General features: G+C 35.3%; 1 protein-coding gene across 1 annotated transcript in view; it reads left to right on the top strand.

Moving 5' to 3' along the window:
• Positions 1-3,256: 3,256 nt before the first annotated feature.
• LOC137652232 (sodium- and chloride-dependent GABA transporter 1-like) overlaps positions 3,257-21,972 on the top strand; it is a 483,785-nt gene continuing 465,069 nt past the window's right edge. Inside the window, exon 1 of the mRNA XM_068385472.1 lies at positions 3,257-3,439. The gene's annotated coding sequence lies outside the window, so the exon portion shown is untranslated. The remainder of the gene's footprint in view (positions 3,440-21,972) is intronic.

Raw genomic sequence — 21,972 nt, 5'->3', positions numbered from 1 at the left:
AGCTGCTTTTGATACAGTTGTCTAGAACTGTTCCTAATTGATTTACGGTCCATTGGTAATAAGATGAAGATTTTGAGTACCCAAAAGATTACTTGGTTGAGAGAAACTACAATGTACGAATTGGAAACTTACTCATTATATGAACCATTAAGCAGAAGGGTACCCCCAGGGAACTTTACTAGGCTAAATCTTATTTTGTATCTATAATATAGGTCTATCAAAAGTTCCACAGGGGCATGAAGTGAAATGCAAATTATTTGCAGATGCCTAATTTTACCTTCCCATAAAAGACACCAACTTTTAACCACGTTCTTACTTTTGTGTTAAAGAATGGAAGACAATCAACTAAATAAAAATAACATTGACTTTACGGTGGTAAGGAATTAAAAGAAAAAAAAAAGAAAAAAAAACTTCAACTTGGGTTATATCCAAATAAATAATAGTAACAACCTGGTCCCAATATCTAGTAGAGTTCATGACCTAAGGGTATCACTTGAATGTAATTTGCCTCTCAGTGTTCAAATAAATAATGTAGTTAAGAATAGCTGAGTATCACAATTGAATTTTTTTTTATTAAATAAGTATCTGGATGCATATTCAATAAAGAAACATTTAGTTAACTGTGTTATTACCAGCATTGACTTCTGTAACTGTATCTACTAAAATATACATTGAGTGCAGCTTAAGAAATAACAAAACAATATACAGAGGAACAAGATTGATAAAAAGTGTCCCACCCAGAGAAAGGATTACTCGTATACAAATTGAATTACTCTGGCTGCCTATTAAAGCTAGAATAGAGTTTAAAAATATAAGAAATGACTCATTAAGTTATCAGAACCAGACGTCCAGAATATCTAATAATTGCTACACATCGTGCAGCCAAAGAATCGCGTCGACACGCGAATAGTTACATTTGGTTTCAAATTATTGAAGCCAAGATGTACCTCTACTGTAGGCTCTAGACTAGACCTTTCAAATATGCGGCCCCAAGACTATATTACAAGTTCGCTCTATACATTCGAAAGACTGAAGATATTAAGGTTTTCTACTGAAGACTTCTTTGTTTTCTAAGAGCTTCGATAATTTAGATTTGACAATTAAAGCAGAATACCCTGCGTGATACTCTAAATACCCAAGAATGTATATGACAAACAAATTTTGTAGTTCCTATAGGGCACAGTGTTTCCATGCCATATAGGACCAGGAAAACAGCCCTTAGAATGAAGTAAGTAATGTAAATTAGGACTTGGCACTAAATAACAATTTACATCAACTAATATATCAATCATAGGGTTCTCCTCACCATAAATACTGCAGATATACTGCCTGATTATTCTCATCTTTTCGTTTTTCCATCTTCTGCTATACTATTTATTCTGGTCGTAAAACCCTCTACTAATAGTTTCACCAGTAAAATCAACAGCAATGTTGTCATATGAGGAGGTAGCCTTAGTATCATCAATATATCTTGAAGAAATGCATTGCAGCAACCTCATTTTGCTTCAATGATTCTACCTCAAGCAAGAGAAGACGTCAATAAGAGACATTTTCAAAAAATTACTTTATCCATCTTTATGATTATATTTCATTACATATATCTTCGTCAATTGCGAGATGAAAGTACTTAATCCAATTAAAGCTTTTCAGTTTTCTTTTCGTGGCTAAAATAAATACACATACAAACGCAATTATGCGCGCGCACACACAATATATATGTATATGTATATAATATATATATATATATATATATATATATGTATGTATGTATATATATGTATGTATATATATGTATATATATATATATATATATATATAAATATATACATATATATACATACACACACACATATATATATATATATATATATGTATATATATATATATATATATATACCTACACATACATACAAACAAAAATAAAAATGAGTATTTTTAGCATTTTAACATTGATTTCCCTTACCTCCAAAGAACTGAAAACTCTTATTTCTGTTGGTGACATTTCTTAGCCTTGACAAAGGATGTGATACAAAGGACTGACATTCGTGCTTCCAATGTTATTTACTTTTAGATTTGAAAAAAAAAATACTAATTCGTCTCATCTTTCCTTGTACATCGCAGATAAAAAATTAAATTTACCTATTTTTTTTAGTTATGGTGTCCCAATAGTGTTAATATCTTTCTTTCCCTTTACCTCAACCCTTCACCACAATCCTTAAGACACCATTGTGCTGATAATCAATTCTACTGAAACATCTACATCTTGATTAGAAAGTATTAATAAGTAATTTGCCTCTGAAATGACTTGAAGGAACAACAAACTGTGTCACCACGTGGAAGAAATCTCTGCCCGCTTAACAAATTCGAACTTTATTTTCCCAGATAATTATTTACACTTTGTACAAATGTTTATGGTCTTTTAAAAGTTTAGCCTGAAGAGCTTTTAGTTGTTGTTTTGCTTGATTAAAAATATTCACGAGAGAGAGAGAGAGAGAGAGAGAGAGAGAGAGAGAGAGAGAGAGAGAGAAACTTAAAAATGTACACGTGAAATCATCCGAGAAAAGACAAAAATATAGATGCGTATGAAAAAAGTCTTATTAGATGAAAGCGTATGTTTTAGACCTGCTAATCCATTAGGCAAAGGCATTCTCTTTCGCAGCTGAGCTGTGAAACGAGGGAAAGAAAGATGTAAACACAAGAACAAGCTTCTGGACGAAGGTAAATAGGACCTGGAACTGCTACTGTTATTGATGCTCCCATAGCCAGTAGGGGGACCTACGGTGGGCAAGACTATTTGGAAGAAATTAGGCTTAGGTAACAGAGAGAGAGAGAGAGAGAGAGAGAGAGAGAGAGAGAGGGGCGTAAAACGCTGTGTGCAAAACCAATGAGAAAGGAGCATAAGAAATATGAGAGAGAGAGAGAGAGAGAGAGAGAGAGAGAGAGGGGGGGGGGGGCGAAAAACGCTGTATGTAAAACTAATGAAAAAGAAGCATAGAAAATTGAGAGAGAGAGAGAGAGAGAGAGAGAGAGAGAGAGAGAGAGAGAAATGGGGGAAAGGGAGACGAGGGGAGGGTGATAGGTGTGTGTATGTGTGCGGTGTGTGTGTGTAAGAGAAGCGCGTGCGTATATAGGGAGAGAAGGCGCGGCGCTTCCCCTCAACAACTCTTCCTCTCACACTCTCACTCTCCTTCGGTGTGTGGGCCTCCTCTCACAACCGAAGGCGCCTCCCTTCAATTCGGGCCAATCCGCGTCACCAACAACAACCCAACTTTTCCCCCCAAAAAACATTTCGCGTTTACTCTCAAGTCTATACTCGAGGTGTTGAAACCACTGTCTCACACACCCACACGCCCATCCAAACTACACCCACACCATACATCGTATTTTACGCCCACTCGCGAGCCCGACAGGTCTTTCCCCCTCTTCTGCAACAGTTAAGGTAAGGTTCTGCAACAGCTACAGGTGTTGAAGTTCTCTCTCTCTCTCTCTCTCTCTCTCTCTCTCTCTCTCTCTCCGCAGGAGAAACAATGGGAGGAAAAGAGAAGTTTCTCTCTTTCCTCTCTATATTTTAAGTGAAAGTTTATTATGCGTAATTAAAAGATACAGAGCGCGTGGGTTTTGTCTGTTAGTAGGCCTAGCAAATATAATAAATAAATATATATATATATATATATATATATATATAAGTAATGTAGTCTTACGTTATTTTTCTTTAATTTTCCAACAAAGTCAAAGTGTGATATACAACATTCTCTCCCGTTATGTAATAAACTGCTCAAGACACAAGAATAGGAGGAAGAAAATCATACTTTTCATCTCCTCTCGATACTTATATAAAATAACTTATCTTTATATATGTACTTATTTACTTTACAGTTTCGTAAAGAAACTTTTTTTAAGTGCTTCCTTGGGAGAATATAAATTAACAAATGAATCGTAATGGAAAGTCTGTGTTTGGGTTATTCTGTAAAATCTCATTTATAACGATTTGGTATTTTTGAGAGAGAGAGAGAGAGAGAGAGAGAGAGAGAGAGAGAGAGAGACTAACGTAAAACATATATAAGGTAAACTTTTTATTAGAAGTAACAGGTTGTAAAATTATTTTAGGAAAACAAAACTAGGGAAGCTTCATCCAAACCTGTACTCTATTTAAAATCAAGATTTTTTTTTTTTTTATCTTGCCGTGAATATGATCTTAAAATTCACCAGAAAACGACCTTGAAGTAGCTTGCGCTAGAAAAGTTCTACAAAACCTTCTGGGATCTCAGCGGGTTGGTAACCTCACGCTCAACAACACCCTACTTTTTTAAACCCAGCAATTACTGATACACAATCACAGCTGGTTGGTTTATGAGAAATTGATTGGGATTAAATGTCTCAGAAAAAAATGCAGCCACTTGTGTTCCACTGGCTCAAATATAATATATGTAAAAATACATAAATTGGCTGGAGTTCGAGATACTGTTGAAATAAAAAAACGTAATTTTATTCGGTATATTATCCGTAAAAATATACTATTCTCAGCCGTATTTCAGTAAAATATAGGCGACCGTAATTTCTGCCCTACTTTGCTATTATCCTCTTCGGGTTGGTGACCATAATATTACGTCAATATATCCATTTTTAAAACGGTAAATGCCAGGGAACATTTATTTCAGGGTTTCTGCCGTTTTTTAACGTAAATTTTCAAATGTATGTAAGTAGAGGTAGAACAGGAGTTCATACAATTCCATGACAACGTACTAAATACCCAGATAATGTTTGTGGGTATAAGGGGGCAGAGGAAGTGAAAAATGAAGAAAAACCGCAAGTGGCGTAATCGGAACATGAGAGGTATTCTTATGGAAAAGGAATTAACGGAGGTCTAATTCTTTTAACACAAGGAAAGAAATAATGCACAGGTAGACAGGAGACTTGATAGGGTGGTGGTGGAGAGAGAGAGAGAGAGAGAGAGAGAGAGAGAGAGAGAGAAGTCTGTGGAATAAAAAATTTTCTAGATTTTAAAAAAGTTCTGATTATTGGAGCGAGTCAAAGCTTAACAATGCCGCTGTAAAGAAGTGAAAACAAAATGGCAAGTTTAAAATTTCATTTGATTACATTAGATACTACAGTAAGTGGTGGTAGTGTGACAGAGTGGATGGCCAAGGTTTGCAGGTATTGTCAGGATAAGGAAAAAGGTAACAAGGTTTGAAGGAGAAATAACTGTCCAATGTCTAAAGGCTAAGGTGATTAAGACGATTTCTTGATTTACAGGGGACAGTTCATTTGTAATATTAGAGAAGATGAATGGCAGGGTTTAGATTGAAAAAAGGTTTAGATTGAAAAAATAAAATAGAGTATTGAATGGATTGTCAGGGAAGAACAGAGCGGTTTAGACAAGATGTGTGTTATATAACTTCAAAGAAGCAAGTTTGGAAGTAAAGGAAAAAAGCTGTATGTGGCCTACATGGGTTGAAAAATACGTAAAACAGATGCTTTAAAAAGGCTACTTAAAGGGTTTTAATGTGGTATGATATAGAAAATGGGTTGAGAGGATTCAAAAGCTTTAATAATGGAAGCTAATTTTGTATCTCTGAGAAATTGAGAAAACAGTCGATTGATATTTGAACGAAGTGATGTAACAGGTCAGAGAATAGACAGAAAATGTAGAAAAAAGCGGTATAACAAAATAAATCCAAAATGCATTTTGGAACGGTTGAACTTTGCACATGCTACTGTTCTGATTGGGGAGGGTGACGAATGGATATGAATAATTTGTCTATGTAACTGGCAGTAAATATAAAAAATAAGTAAATGAATAACTCGTCTACGTAATTGGCAGTAAATATAAAAATATGTAAAGAAATAATTCGTCTACGTAATTGGCAGTAAATATAAAAAAATAAGTAAATGAACAATTCTTCTAGGTAATTGGGATTAAATATAAACAAAATAAGTAAATGAATTATTCGTCTAGGTAATTGGGATTAAATATAAAAAATAAGTAAATGAATAATTCGTCTAGGTAATTGGCAGTAAATATGAAAAATAAGTAAATGAATAATTCGTCTAGGTAATTGCCAATAAACATAAGAATAAGTAAAAAAATGGGTGTTAATAGGGAGTGTGGAACAATGTGCAAAAAACACTGTCCGAGGAAGCCAAGGTAGGGACTTACGCACCTTTGTATAAACTAAATGTGGATGTTGGATATGCATGAAAGGCAAATGATTGAATCCTTTGAGGGGAACTGCTTGCACACTGTGCGAACTTACGATGCATGAAAAGAATAGAAAGAGAAATATGGAGATGCGTCAAAGAAGTGATACAAAATCTAACGTAAGCGATGAGATGGATAAGAGTAGACGAAAAGGGTCTATAATTAAAAAATGTCCAGGGATGATAAGGGGAAGGCCAATATATATCAGGAAGGGCGGCTGTGCGTTCAAGATGAGGTGAATGGCGCTGGGTATCTCAAAGGGCTCAGCGTAGTGCTGATGAGCTTTACTTGTGGATTTATGAAGGGGCTTACGTTGGGAAGTTATCTTTATAAGGGGGTTCATCCACAATCCAACAGTTTAAAAAGTATAATCAAAACTTAACATTTACTCACTTTTGCTCTCGTCAGCCCTTGCTAGTGAAAGTAGTTCATCGTATTCATATGCATACATATATGCACGCACACATACATATACATACACACACACTATATATATATATATATATATTATATATATATAAAATATATATATATAACATATATATATATATATATAAAAATATGTATGTATATATATATATATATATATATATATATATATATATAAAATCATCGCATTATCTAATGTTCTCTGCATTCTTCTATCACATAAATCTATAATCGAATATGATAGTTACACCAGTATAAAACAGTTATTCACGGATAAAAACTATCAATATTCTCATAATTACATTTCATTATAACTGAAATGCAATAATGAATAAAACAGTGAAAATTCGATGGAAATACTGAAAGAATAACAATACTAAACATTCCGATTGGTATATTAGTAAAATACTTACAACCAATAATAAGGAATAATCTATTGCTCCAACCGGGATAAACATACCTGCATACATATATATGTATATATAGATACATACATATATAGTATATATACATTTCAGTTACATCAGTTACTTCCTACAATTACTTGATATATTGCTAGTTTTCTATCTACACAAACTATTTTACACTGTGTATCGTATAAGTTTATAAATATCTGTGATAATAGAATACAGTGTACATTTAATAAAGCGATATTTTTTTTTTTTACTTAGAACTGAATGTACTGTACACTGTATCTTTTGAGCGACCATTTTCTTAACCTTGATGGAAGTAATGCGATGATTTTAGTTCTAAAAAGACTTCGATGAAATTCTGCATTGAACCTAAAAGGTGTCACATTTAACCTTATTTTCTTATAAGGCACAGTTGTACACAAGAAATCCTGGTACACCTCGCTCCGAAGTGCACCCTGTCACATCCTTGCTGAGCAGGGAGTAACCAAACATTTAGTAATGAGAAACGTGGCAGTGGTGGTGGGCCCAGGCGACACAGGAACTCGCCGTGCAGTAGGGACGTGATAGGATGCACTTCTTCAGATAGAGGTGTGCCAGGAATTTCCCTTGTCAAACTGTATGCCTTTTAATAGGCTTCGGTCACATTATATTCATAAAATATGAAAACAAAATGTTTTTGAGAAAACATAATAAAAGGAAGCAAGAATTAAATTAAAGAACAGAAGCCTTCAATAAAAGCCAAGAAATATTTCCACACTATGCCTTCCCAACATTTGAGAATATTAGACCTCAAGAATTCTATTTTCTTCTCTGGTTTTAAAGGTTTAAAGTCAACTCATGAATGGCAGGGGTAAGGGACAGTGACATTGCCATATCAAGCAGGACAATGCCCTACAGACTAACCATATATACATATGATCAGCGTCCAAACCCCCTCTCAACCCAAGCTACGACCAAGGAAGGCCAGCAGATAGACCTATAGACTTCCCCCAAACACTCCATCCTTGGCTCACAAGGATGGTGAGGTTGCAGAGACAAAAGGAACAAACGAGTTTGAGCGGGACTCGAACACCAGTCTGGCGTTCACCAGTCAGGGACGTTACCACATCGGCCACCACAACCCCGTAATAAAAAAACATGTCCAATGAATAGGAAAGAAAATTCAAATATTAATTAAAGTGGTATAGTAATTCCTGATAGGTTTGGTTCGATTATATTTTCCATACTTTGAACATTTTCAATATTGCAAAAATTAAAGGATTTCAATCTGCAAAATTCATATAAATGCAACATGACTGGTAAATTAAAATTTGCAATCATATTCGCGACGACTAGCCAAAAGATTTTTATATACACAAATTACTTGGATTACTGTAATTTCCACGAAATTAAGAGTTTTTTTTTCAATTGATATATTTAAAAATATTAAGATTGGTTAATAATTTTTATGTCCAAAATAAAATGTGTCGCATGCACTAAATCCAGAGTTGTACACGAGTGTGTGTGTGTGTGCATAAGTTTATGCTGTGTACGAGTTGTGTGTATGTGCATGTGTTTACAGATGAGCGCAAAGGGAAAGTGTTTGTTAACTCGGGACACCTCAAAGAGACATGGCTCAGCCGAGGCAACAGGTCTTGTCAGACTAAGCTCTGGAGAAATTGCATTTGTTGAGCTTTCTTTATTTCAACCACCTCTCTCTCTCTCTCTCTCTCTCTCTCTCTCTCATCCACCCATTGTTCTCTCTGCTTTTTAAGCTCTCTCTCTCTCTCTCTCCCTCTCTCTCTCTCTCTCTCTCATCCACCCATTGTTCTCTCTGCTTTTTAAGCTCTCTCTCTCTCTCTCTCTCTCTCTCTCTCTCTCATCCACCTATTGTTCTCTCTACTTTTTAAGCTTTCTTTATTTCAACCACTTAATCTCTCTCTCTCTCTCTCTCTCTCTCTCTCTCTCTCTACGAACGGCTTCTGCAAACCGAAAGAATTTTTACATCTATTAATAACATTTTTCTCTAAAATAAAAGTACCCCAAAGAAAAAGTGTAATGGAATTGCTACTAGTTTTGCCGTAAGTGATCCCCCCCCCCCGCTTATACCGTTATATTGCGTTCGTTCTCCCCTCACAATAATAAAAATAAAAGAAAGATAAAAGTCAGGTTAGGGTGTTTCTACTAATAGAAATAGTGAAACCGCACCAGGCCATTTAGAATTTTCTTTTTATAAATTCTACTCCATCCATTATTAGGTCGAGAGAGAGAGAGAGAGAGAGAGAGAGAGAGAGAGAGAGAGAGTTGCCGTTAATAACTAAGGAAAGTTTCAGGGTTGGAATTAGCTTTCAATATGAAAAAAAGATAAAAATGGGATACATCGTTTATAGTTCAAACATAGATTCTTCATTAAAATTCAATTTTTGTTTGTCGAAACCCTAATCGGTGAGAATTTTAACAAGTTTATAGCAATTAAAGTTAACCAATCGATAAAAAAGTTACTGAAATAATCTACCAAAAGATTTATTTCATTTCATAGAATTAAAAAAAATAATCGTGATGAGATATCTGAACTAATCGAAAGATTAATGACCAATTAAGAATAAGTCAAGAGCGAAATATTATTGGGTAATTGGGGAACAAACAAGAGAGAGAGAGAGAGAGAGAGAGAGAGAGAGAGAGAGAGATCAAGGAATGTCATCTAAGTGCAATGAAATGTATCAGGATATAAATTCAAGCAAAAGAGAGAATGTTGGAATGTTAAAGTGAGAGAGAGAGAGAGAGAGAGAGAGAGAGAGAGAGAGAGAATACTGAGGAGTGTCATCAAAGTGCAAGGAAACGTATCGGGATATAACAAATTTAAGCAAAATAATGTGGGAATGTTAAAGCGAGAGAGAGAGAGAGAGAGAGAGAGAGAGAGAGAGAGAGTGAGAGAGGGAGGGGTAAAGGTAGATGGAAATTGTACTGTTTAGGGGAACATATGGACCAGGAAATAGTCAGAAGAGACAACTGAATGAGACAGAAGGTGAGGGAACATCGACCAGGTGAATTTGAGGAATTTTTATCTACACCTGGAAGGGGCACATGAATAATGTTTGTATTTTCACATTGATGTACACATGAATAGTGTCTATTTTCACATTTACGTGCACAAGAATAATGTCTGTATTTTCACATTTATGTGCACATGAATGATGTTTGTATATTCACATTTATGTGCACATGAATAATGTCTGTATTCTCACATTTATGCACTCATGAATAATGTCTGCATTTTCACATTTTTGTGCATATGAATGTTTGTATTTTCACATTTATATGCGCATGCATAATGTCTGTATTCTCACACTTATGTGCTCATGAATAATGTCTATTCTCACATCTATGTGCACATGAAAAATGTTTGTATTTATACATTTATGTGCACATGAATAATGTCTGTACTTTCACATGTGTGCATATGAATAATGTTTGTATTTTCACATTCATGTGCACATGGATAATGTCTATTTTCACATTTATGTGCTCATGAATAATGGCTGTATTTTCACATTTATGTGCATGAAAAATGTATGTATTTTCACATTTAAGTGCACATGAATAATGTTTATATTTTCACATTTATGTGCAAATGAATAATGTCTGTATTTTCACATTCATATAATTTTACTTTGTTTCAAAAGTTGTAGGCAGTTTGGTACGATGGTTTCGAAAAGTGCTCACAAAATATCTGTTTGAGAGAGAGAGAGAGAGAGAGAGAGAGAGAGAGAGAGAGAGAGAGAGAGAGTTTTATCAAAAGTAATAAAAATGGTAATTCAAATAAGAGAAATAACCTCAGAAGTGCATTATGAGTCATTTTCCCAGACGAAGTTCTAATGAACTTGTTAACGACTTCCTCATTTTCCATGAAAATGTCGCTCTTCATTTTTTTTGTCTCCTTTCTTTCACCTTGGTATAATAAAATTAACAAGTATACTGGAGCACAAAAATTGACAATTATTTTCAATTTATTTTACTCTTACAAACAGACGCATTGAATTCATCCGGAAATAATTACTTTTTTGAATCAGAGAGAGAGAGAGAGAGAGAGAGAGAGAGAGAGAGAGAGAGAGACTCCGAAAAACGGCAAATTGCATTAATATGTATATATATATATATATATATATATCGTATATAATGTCAAATCATATATAAATAAAATAAAAACTTTGCTAAATTCTTCACAAACAAACAAACAAACAACCTCCGACTATCAACAATTCCTTAACAATTGCAAAGGAGAACACATTTCAGTATAATCTACCACGATACTTATAGAAACCAATATATATATATATATATATATATGTGTGTGTGTGTGTGTGTGTGTGTGAGTAAGCAACTCTCGTTTCCTGGAATGACACAGGAGGGACTGGAAATGAAATAATAACTTTCCGGAAATGGACAGACGTTAACCAAATCTTCCATTTCCAATAAAAACTTTCCATCCGCAGAGATTAGCCCTTTCCCCAAACAAACATTGATAGCTTTTTCCCCCCGTCCTAACTTTTCGGAAAAGGGAAACATTTCATTAAGTAAATGCTAGTTGGTCTACACTGCTCTTTTATTTTTCATCGGGATGTCTTTACCGCGGCTAGAAAGTTTTTGATATATTGTAAATATATAATAAACAGCTCTATTTGTTGACTGGGTCTAGGTTTAATCTGATATGAAACGTTATTTCCTATATGGATTAAAATAAACACAATATCGTGCCCAAATTGAAATAAATTCCTACATCATACTGGGATCGAATCCTAGTCTTCTCTCTAGCTTGAAGGTACGCTCGGGCACACTATTCTATCTTATTTCTCTTTTTCTTATTTTGTTAAAGTTTTTATAGTTTATATATGAAATATTTATTTTTGTGTTGTTACTGTTCTTAAAATATTTTATTTTAATTGTTAATTTCTTCTCTTATTTCCTTGTTTCCTTTCCTCACTGGGCTATTTTCCATGTCATGGCCCCTTGGTTTATAGCATCCTGCTTTTTCAACTATGGTTGTAGCTTAGCAAGTAATAATAATAATAATAATAATAATAATAATGATGAAAGACAAGATTGATACCGACCTTGCCTTTCATTTGATGAAACTAAGTTTCGCTCATTATATGAGGTAGAAATTTATTTCTATAACCTTATACGTTCAACTCGTATAAAATTTAAGGACAAAAGAATAACTAAAGTTATTTCCTATCTATTTAACTCATATAAAAGTAAAAATTTCTGGTCGACACTATTTTCTTAAGTTGAATATTCTCTAAATTCAGTGTAATTGCTTTGAAAAGGGTGGATTTTATATCACTCTCTAGAGATAGGAACAAATTTGTTTTGGCTGATGCTCTTTTCGCTATCACGTAAATTTCACTTACCATTGACTTGCGGTAATTCGTTGTTAACTTTCATTGTGGGGTGGGGGGGGGGTGAGAAAGCTACCGACAAGATAAATTACTTGCAGAAACCACCCGTAATTAATGTGTTCGACGTTGTTTAAAAGTGGTGGAAGTTTACCATAGAGTTGGTATATTTTACCTCTTAGCAGTGGGAATGTTCACCCCCATTCAATATTGCATTTCATTTCTGCGCCTACGGTGGAGACAGAGAGAGAGAGAGAGAGAGAGAGAGAGAGAGAGAGAGATTGTAATTCTGAAATGAGATAAGGAGACGTGATGAGCGTATACGGTATGAATGGGAGGTCCTAACCACGATGATGAATTATGATGAAGGTGAACCTTTTGCACGAATGTTTAGAATATTATTACTGGTTTTCTGTAGAAAAAAATCCCCTTGGTTTCCTTATCGTTTTGATATTATCTTCATCATCGTAATGCTGCTTGTGTAAAACATTCATGAAATAAAAGTAAGTGCGCTAGTCCAGCGAAATGCTATGGTGGGAAATTGACTATGAAAAGTAGTGAAGTATAAGACTATCTAATTCTTATTCCTATAAGGCACATAAGATCGGCTAATTGCTATTTCTATAAGTCATATATAATCATTCAGGAACAAATAAAAAATGAAACTTTCCAAGCTCCGGAACGGTGTTAGTAAAACACTGGCACGATTAAAAGGAGCAGCGCTTACGTTAAGTAGCACAAGGCTAAACAAAGCAGATAGAAACGACCTCCCCAGTCACTATTCAATGGCGGATGAGGTAACTGAACCCCACTAAAGTTCCCGTGAAGTATGGATCCAGGTTAAACAAACATCAGGTCTACACAAACGCTGATCTCAGCACTGATAGGCCTAACCTCTTGAGGCAACTGGTGTGTGTTGATGTTTAGGACGCGTAATATCAAGGCGAATTATTTTTTTATTTATTTCCGGAAACTAAGTGAATTTCAGCCTAGTCTTGCGTTTTGTTTTACGCACACTTTAGTTGTAAAAAAGGTGTTTGGTTTTAAAACTGACGTTTCACATTGGTGTATTTGAAAGCCAATTAGGCCTATTCACAATACTGAAATGTGTCTAATTGCCTGAGACGTCATCAACTTTTTTCATTTTAGAAGAGTTGTCAGCTTAACCTTAAGTAGTCCGCTGAATTAAAATTAAACTCAATATATAGAAAAGTTGCTACTAGACACCTCTTTACACTTCAAAGATGAGAAAGACTAAAAAATCTAAAACCTCCAACTAATTTACTCATCGTGATACACAATTATCGAATCTTCAAGCTGTAGGAACTGCAGTTTATATATCAAAAGACTGCATATTCATCGAGACTTTAATGTCCTTTGTTTTATTATCGACTGACGAGTGACACGTGTTTCTTGCTAAGCCAGTTCAAGACATTAACGTTTGACGCTGATTCCAGTGTTAGAGAAAGGATGGCAGTTAACAACTAGAGGGGCACTCAGTAGAGAGCGTGCCTTATTCACGCCACGCAGTTTTACTTTCTCCAAAATCTAATGGCTTTGTCCTTGGGAAATACCCAACATATCCAAGTTTCGTCGAAATTGCTTCTGTAGTTTTTTCGCGTAAAGTTGATCACAAAAAAATAAAATTACGATTATTTTTAAAGTACTGATGCGTACTTGTACTTTGATGAACTTTATCCAAAAGGTTACAGATTCATCCTTGGGTATACCCAACTACTAAGTTTGGTAAAATCGGTACAGTAGTTTTTGTGTAAAACTACGCACAAAAAACAAATAGACGGGGTGAATACATACCCTTGGCGAAGGCAGCTAAAACTAAATGAAAATAGAACAATTTATGGTGATTACAATGAAATAAAGCTTGAGAGACTCGGCGACATCCAAATAATTATTTAAAAAAAAAACTCTGTCCCGACATCTAGTAAAGTCCGTGACCTAAGGATCTTTTCGACTAACTAATTTCTCAATGCTCAAATAAAAAATGTAGTAAAAACCGCAGGATATCATCTTAGAAACTTTTTTTTTTTTTTTAATACAGATGTCAGGATGGATATTCTGTAAAGAATTTTATGATAAACTTTTTTATTACCAGGATTGACAATGCAACTCCATCTATTAAAATCTATTCAAAGTGCAACTTAAGAAATTGCAATATAAACTAAACAGAGGAGCAATACTGATAAAAGGTGTCCCACTCGAGAAAGGATTACTCCTATACTAATCGAATTGCACTGGCTGCCTATTAGAGCTAGAATAGTTTAAGATATGTGCAATGACCCAAAAAGTTATTAGAACCGGACGTCCAAAATATCTAAAAATTACTACACATCGTAGAGCCAACGGACCGTGTTGGCACGAGAATAGTTACAGATGGTTTCAAATCAATGGAGCCATGATGTGTCTACTCTAGGTTCTACAGTAGAACTTTTAAATATGCGGCCTCAAAACTATACCACACACTCCAACTGTGCATCCGAAAGACAAGATATAAAGGCTTTCAAGAAGAAACTGAAGACTTTCTTCTTCTGTAAGTGTTTCGATAATGAGGATTTGACAATAAAAACGCAACACGCTGTGTGATACGCCAAATGCATAAGCTTTATATAATAGATAGATCTTGTAGGTTCCCCTGTTTGATAGCATCAGGAGAGTAGAACTCAATGTAAGTGATCAGTATTTCCAGGCATTGTAATCGTCCTAATCTTAAAAGCAACAATGACTCAGCTGTATTCGCAAAACTATCAATTTCCAGTTCAGTGGATTCGGGAACATTCAATGAGTCACCTGCCTCAACAATTTAGCATTGCGTGACTGCTACCATTTTCAACTGAGCTATTGCATGACTATGTGTAACATATTATGTCTCCAAACTAATTCCTATAAAAAAACATCAGGACATACACATACTAATGCCATCTAAAAAGCCCTATTTTCGAGATGAAATTTTCAGTATTCAAGTAATTCTTTTTTAATAGTATTACAAGAGGTATACATTAGTTTTTTTCAGCAATAATGCACAATGTTTGAATTAACACTCGTTCTGTTAAATGGCAAGAAGCCATTTTCTCGAGAGACCTCAAAGCTCCATGGCACTTGTTTCCAGCGCTATCTATTAAAAAAGTATAGTTCCCATTTGCTATATACGAGAGCGCTTGCCACACGCGTCGACTCTTCACTTCAGAATATCTATTTTGATAAGGAACTCAACATTATTATTATTATTATTATTATTATTATTATTATTATTATTATTATTATTATTATTATTATTACTAACTAACTAAGCTTCAACCCTAGTTGTGAAAGCAAAATGTTATAAGCCCAAGGGTTTATAACATAGCCCAGTACGGAACGGAAATAAGGAAATACACCACCCTTAATACCGGTGCTATTTTATGTGGTGCGTCTTAAGCCGGTTTTATCTACACCTCTTCCTTAAAACACGTCCATCTATCGTAAGTTGTCTCACTTATTTACTTTGAGCTCCTCTGTGTGTCAAAGCGCTATTAACCTCGTCTCCTCTATATAATAAAGAGAAAGGTCTTACATATATATATATATATATATATATATATATATATATATATATATATATATATACACACAGTACCTGTCCCTGGGGTAGGAAGGATAGGGAGTAGTCATACCATGGTGAGAGGGGAATGCGTGTGCGCATACCTATCTAAATATTTAGCCGTCATTTTTGACGGGTAGAGTACACTAGTATCTATATAACATGTATCTATTACGTTTTCTAGGTTTTCAGACTAGTTTAGTTTTTCTTTTTCTTTATAAATCAGCTAAGTAGAGCTTAATATTTATATTATAATAAAGTACAATTAGAAATATGCAAGTGCGCTTATAAGCAAAATAATTTCTCCTATGATATGTTTTCTAAAAAATAGAAAAAGAAACAGATACAACAGACGACCAACAAAATTTATGCCGATTAATTCCAGAGAGAAAAAAATACCTCCGAAAGTGGAACTGTCCCTGGCTGATTTATTTCTGCGCTGTTGTGGTAGGCATTCACCTTGTTATGGGGGAGGATTGGGGGGAGGGGAGGGGGAGTGGTATGCGCGTGGTGGGTGGTCATTTAAGACCATAACCATTATAATTATTTTTAGACTATCCTTATTTCTCTATTTCTCGAACCTAGTTTTAACAACTTCTTGTCATTTCTTTCTAGAGCGTAAAATTTAAATTCTTTGTAATCCGTTCTTTTTACGCCGTAACTACAGTATGGTTGTTTTTAGACCGTTCGTTTTTCCCCATAACCACGGTCTACTTTTAGACCGTTTTTCCCTTCTCCCCGTAGCCACGTTCGATTTCTTTAGACCATTCTTCGTTTGCCCCCACAACCACGTTCTATTTCTTTAGACCGTTCTTCCTTCATCCCCACAACCACGGTCCATTTCTTCAAACTGTTCTTCCTTTGTTCCCATAACCACGGTTTATTTTTAGACTGTTCTTCTTTTTCCCCATAACCACGGCCTATTTCTTTAGACCGTTCTTCCTTCATCCCCACAACCACGGTCCATTTCTTTAGACCGTTCTTCCTTTGTCCCCATAACCACGGTTTACTTTTAGACCGTTCTTCCTTTTCCCCATAACCACGGTCTATTTATGTAGACCGTTCTTCCTCTGCCATAGGCAAAGGTAAATAAAATTTTATTTGTTCTTTACAGACTTCAACTAGCATGGCTTGGTTCTTTAAATACCGTTCTTTCAACACCAACCACAACCTATCTCTTGTTAAACAATTCTTTCCGGGCCGAAACTGAGTATTCCATTATTTCTTAAATAGGTTGTAATCATAGCCAGTTTCATTTTAGACCATCTCCCCGGCCTATATGATAAAGATCAAGAGTCTTGCTATATATATATATATATATATATATATATATATATATATATATATATATATATATATATATATATATATATATATATATACACATATATATATATATATATATATTATATATATATATATATATATATATATATATATATATATATAGTGTGTGTGTTTCCTGTCGCCAGCTTTCTCTGCCCCTTAGGTATGGGGAGAGGGCGTAATCCTACCCCGGTGAGATAGCGTGTGTACATATCTATCTAAATATTCAACATAAATTTTCACGGTTAGCGTACACCAGTTCTTTCTAAAAAAAAAAAAAATAATAATAATAATAATAACCATAGACCAATTTCTTTGAAACCGTTCTTTGAAGACCATAACAACTGAAATGCGCCTTTGTTGCGTAAAGGCTAGAGATTTGAGTCCGCTTTCTCTCACTTCACAAAGCCCCTTCTTGGTTCGCTGGCGGTCGAATTCTCGTTCCTCTGAGGGGGAAGTCGTTTAGCTCTCGCCAAACTGCTCCATTAAGGCTAGTAATTGAACCCACACAACTAATTACATCCCAGCTTCTCCAGGGAGCGTCAGGAAGGACAACTAAGAGGGAATGCTATCATCTCCGAAGATATTTGATTGAAAGAGAAGGTTAGCAAGGAGATTGTCTTGGGGTGAGGCCGATGTTACGTTTCAAACTTAGTTTTATGGTATAAAACCTATTAGGGGCGTTGCTATATATTTGGGGCCCTTGAGAGGAACTTAATAAATAGGTCCTCCATCCCCCTTACCTGGGTGAGAGGCGAGCGAAGCTCACTTAACTTTTATGAAATTATTGGACTGTTGGTGGTAATCTTAAATGTATTGTATACTTATATGCTTAATTTTCTGACCCTGCTTTGGAGAACCCCTCTCTTGGAGGCCGGAGGCATTTTCAAAAAGACCCACTTAGCTAGCCAACTAAAAACTTTCAGATATTATACGTTAAGTAATTTTCTTCATTTAAAGGCTTTTATTATTTTTCCCAACCTCATGCTAGTTAAGACATAAAGAATTTAACTTCATGAATCTAAACGGTATGAACAACATTCTGGGAAAACACTTTATATAGTTTAAAGAAATATTAGGCACATTTAATGACGGAAAAACAAAAAAATCCGTTCATTGGATCCAACGACCTGTTTGCAAGTGTGATGTTATGTTTAATCCCAAAGTGGATTCAGGCTTAACTGGTCTCAAATATCAAATTGTTCATCGGTCTTCGTACAGGTTGCATAATATTTTTCATAATTCTGACCATCTTTTGCATTCAGACCTTCCCAGACTTTACCATCCTGTATGAAGTACTAGGTATGCAGTTAGTTTGAACAAGTCTTCTCTTCGTCAACACTTCACAGTATTCTAATAGTTTTATTCCAGTAGCGACCAGACTGTGGCATGATCTTCATTGCTAATTTGTTCTGCAAGTACTTGAATAAGTTTCCAAATCCTGGAGAGGCGGGGCACCAAGATCAGCAAACCCGAACATCCACTGACGTCGATGGAGTTAGGGATACAACATACGTTAAAACTAAATTTTAGAGCTTTTCTTTTGCTATGACGAAAGATATATCCATCAGCGATTAAACAGGACATGACAGAAGTCTGATCCGGCCTTACTAACTTTAAGGACTGCTTTCCTAGACCTATCACCCTGCGCCCTACGGGACCTACAATATCTGTTTGTTGTATACATTTTTAGGCATTTAAGAGTATCACACAGAGCATTCCGGCTTAATTGTCAATTCCATAATATCGAAGGACATAGAAAAGCCTTAATATCTTCAGTCTTTCGTGTATCTAGGAACTTATTGTATAGTCTTGGAGTGGCATCTTTGAAAGCTCTAGAACCTACAGTAGAAGTTTATCTTGATTGTAGGCAACTGTTACGATAATTCTAAGTCATTAGACTAAAAAGACTTCATATAGGTTTAATTATTGTTCATCAGGAGGAGAATATCTCTGAACTGGAATAAATTGTTTAAATTGATCACAGAAAAAAAAATTCGTTAAAAAATAAAAAGTTAAAACTACCGAGAATCTTGGTATAAAATAAAATTATCATCCCTCGTTAATTCCATGTAAATGCAATCTTTCATTGTGATCCAGTTTAATCTTTGCAAAATAAACTAAATTCAATGACACGTAAATAAAAAAAAAATAAAAAAGTAATACTTAAGGAAATTCTAAATCACTCAAGAAGATCAAACAACAAAGATGTCGACTGGCATTCAAAATATATTGGCATCGTTCAGAAAATTTTATAATGCCCCGGTGATTGATATTGATGGTAGGTACCAGGAACGCCTTTTAATCATTATAAAACCTCATAAAAAACTATAAAATTAATCGTGGAAGGAGTCTTCAAGATCGCAATAAACCGGCCGCATCTTGGGGAAGATGGCATTAGGAATCTGATTATATTACCTCCCTCAACAACCCTCGTACTATATTATATGATCAATGTCATATGTGTATGAATGTGTATGGAAGTATTATGGAAAATAGAAATCAGTAATGAAAAACATAAAGTTGTGTTGGCCGATGTGGTAACGTCCCTGACTGGTGAATGCCAGACTAGGGTTTGAGTTCCGCTCAAACTATAGTCCATTTCTTTTAACGATGCAGATTTGCACCGACTCGCAGCCGTGCCCTTTTAGCTCGGAAAAGTTTACTGATCGCTGATTGGTTGGACGAGATAATTCTAACCAATCAGCGATCAGGAAACTTTTCCGAGCTAGAGGGCACGGCTGCGAGTCGGTGCAAATCTGCCTCGATAAAAGAAATGGACTATAGTTAGATCCTTTGGTCGCTGCAACTTCACTATCATTGTCAGCTAAGGATGGGGGGTTTAAGAGAGCCTATAGGTCTATCTGCTGAGATATCAGCAGCTATTGCATGACCCTCCTTTGTCCTAGCTTTGATGGAGAGGGTGCTTGGGCGCTGATCATCCGTATATATGCTTAGTCTCTAGGGCACTGTCCTGCGTGATAGGACATTATCACAGTCCCTGGCCTCTGCCACTTGTGAGTGGCCTTTAAACCTTTAAACAAGCTGGAGATATGCTGGGAGTTAGATTGATAAATAATCTAATCTTTAAGAAATTTCTCAGATTTACAATACACACATGATCACAAACATCAAAACTAAATCAAGCTTAATTCCTTAGGGAGAAGTGAGATCGTATCTAAGAGTTGACTATAATTATTTGTTACTTTTGTTCTTCGCTCAAGGAGTTAACTACAACACTATTGTTCAGGGGCTACTTTCCTTTTGGTAAGGGTAGAAGAGACTCTTTAGATATGGTAAGCAGCTCTTCTAGGAGGACGCTCCAAAATCAAACCATTGTTCTCTAGTTTTGGGTAGTGCCATAGCCTCTGTACCATGGCCTTCCAATGTCTATGATTAGAGTTCTCTTGCTTGAGGGTACAATCGGGCACGGTGATCTAGCTTATTTCTCTTCCTCGTATTTTTTTCTTTTTTGAAGTTTTTATAGTTTATATGTGAAAGATGTAATTTAATGTTGTTACTGTTCTTTAAATATTCCATTTAGGTCGTTCATTACTTTTCTCGTAGTTTATTTATTTCCTGTTCCCCTTTCCTCAATGGGCTATTTTCCCTGTTGGACCCCTTGGGCTTATAGCATCTTGCTTTTCCAACTACAGTTATTGCTTAGCATATAATAATAATAATAATAATAATAATAATAATAATAATAATAATAATAATAAGTAAAGGAAGGAATTAAGCAAAACTGAACCCTAAAATGAAGATAAAATAAAAGTTAACCAAAATCGAAATAACTGAGTGGCACAATTCTTAACATAAGACTACTCGGATATTACAGGGGCTTGTCTTTCACTTGATCTACGCAACTGAACCAAGCGCAACTCTTCACAAGCTGGAAATAACTAACAAAACTGAGGAAAATTGGGAAAATAGACCAAAATATGGAAAATATTACCACTTCCAATACTAGAAAGGCACTCTAGGAGAGTAGACCTCGGCCACGGCAGCTTACTTCTCCAAACTCGCTTGCTTTACCCCAGAATCAATTTAAATCGTAGGCGTATTTGAAGTGTGCGTGACAACCATGTGCGAACTTGGGATTAAGGTTAGGGTTAATTCGGTCGACCTTTTGCTCGATCTTGACCTTTGACCAAGGACTTTCAAAACTGAATTACTTCCACGTCTCAACCTCACAATTAATCCCTGAATGTTTCACTACTCTATGAGGAAAATTGAGGCCAGGAAGTTGTGGCCAGGAAGTTGTTCACAAACGAACAAACAAACAGGGACGAAAATATAACCTCCTCCCAACTTCGTGGGCGAAGAAAATAATGAGCATTATGAGGTACACGACAATTAGCCTATATCGAAGAACCCTACAAGATATGCTTGACACTATTTTCACTTACACAAGCAATGTAGAGAAAGTTTCTGGATTTATATTAAAAAAATAGAATGGAATGTAAATATATGACGCCGATAATACTTACGGTTTGCATAAAGTGACAGATTCCCCGTCTCTGGAATGTTGTTGCAGAATCTGGAAAAAATATGATAAGTATTAAGTTCAAACACTGTAATTGAGAGATGGAAATAAGGGAGAAAAAAAGTTTGTGCACGTACATGCATTCATAT

The sequence above is a fragment of the Palaemon carinicauda genome, chromosome 13 (assembly GCF_036898095.1).
Source record: "Palaemon carinicauda isolate YSFRI2023 chromosome 13, ASM3689809v2, whole genome shotgun sequence".
NCBI lineage: Eukaryota > Metazoa > Arthropoda > Malacostraca > Decapoda > Palaemonidae > Palaemon > Palaemon carinicauda.
The sequence above is the reverse complement of the archived record's forward strand: the minus strand, read 5'-3'. Positions and strand labels throughout refer to the sequence as shown.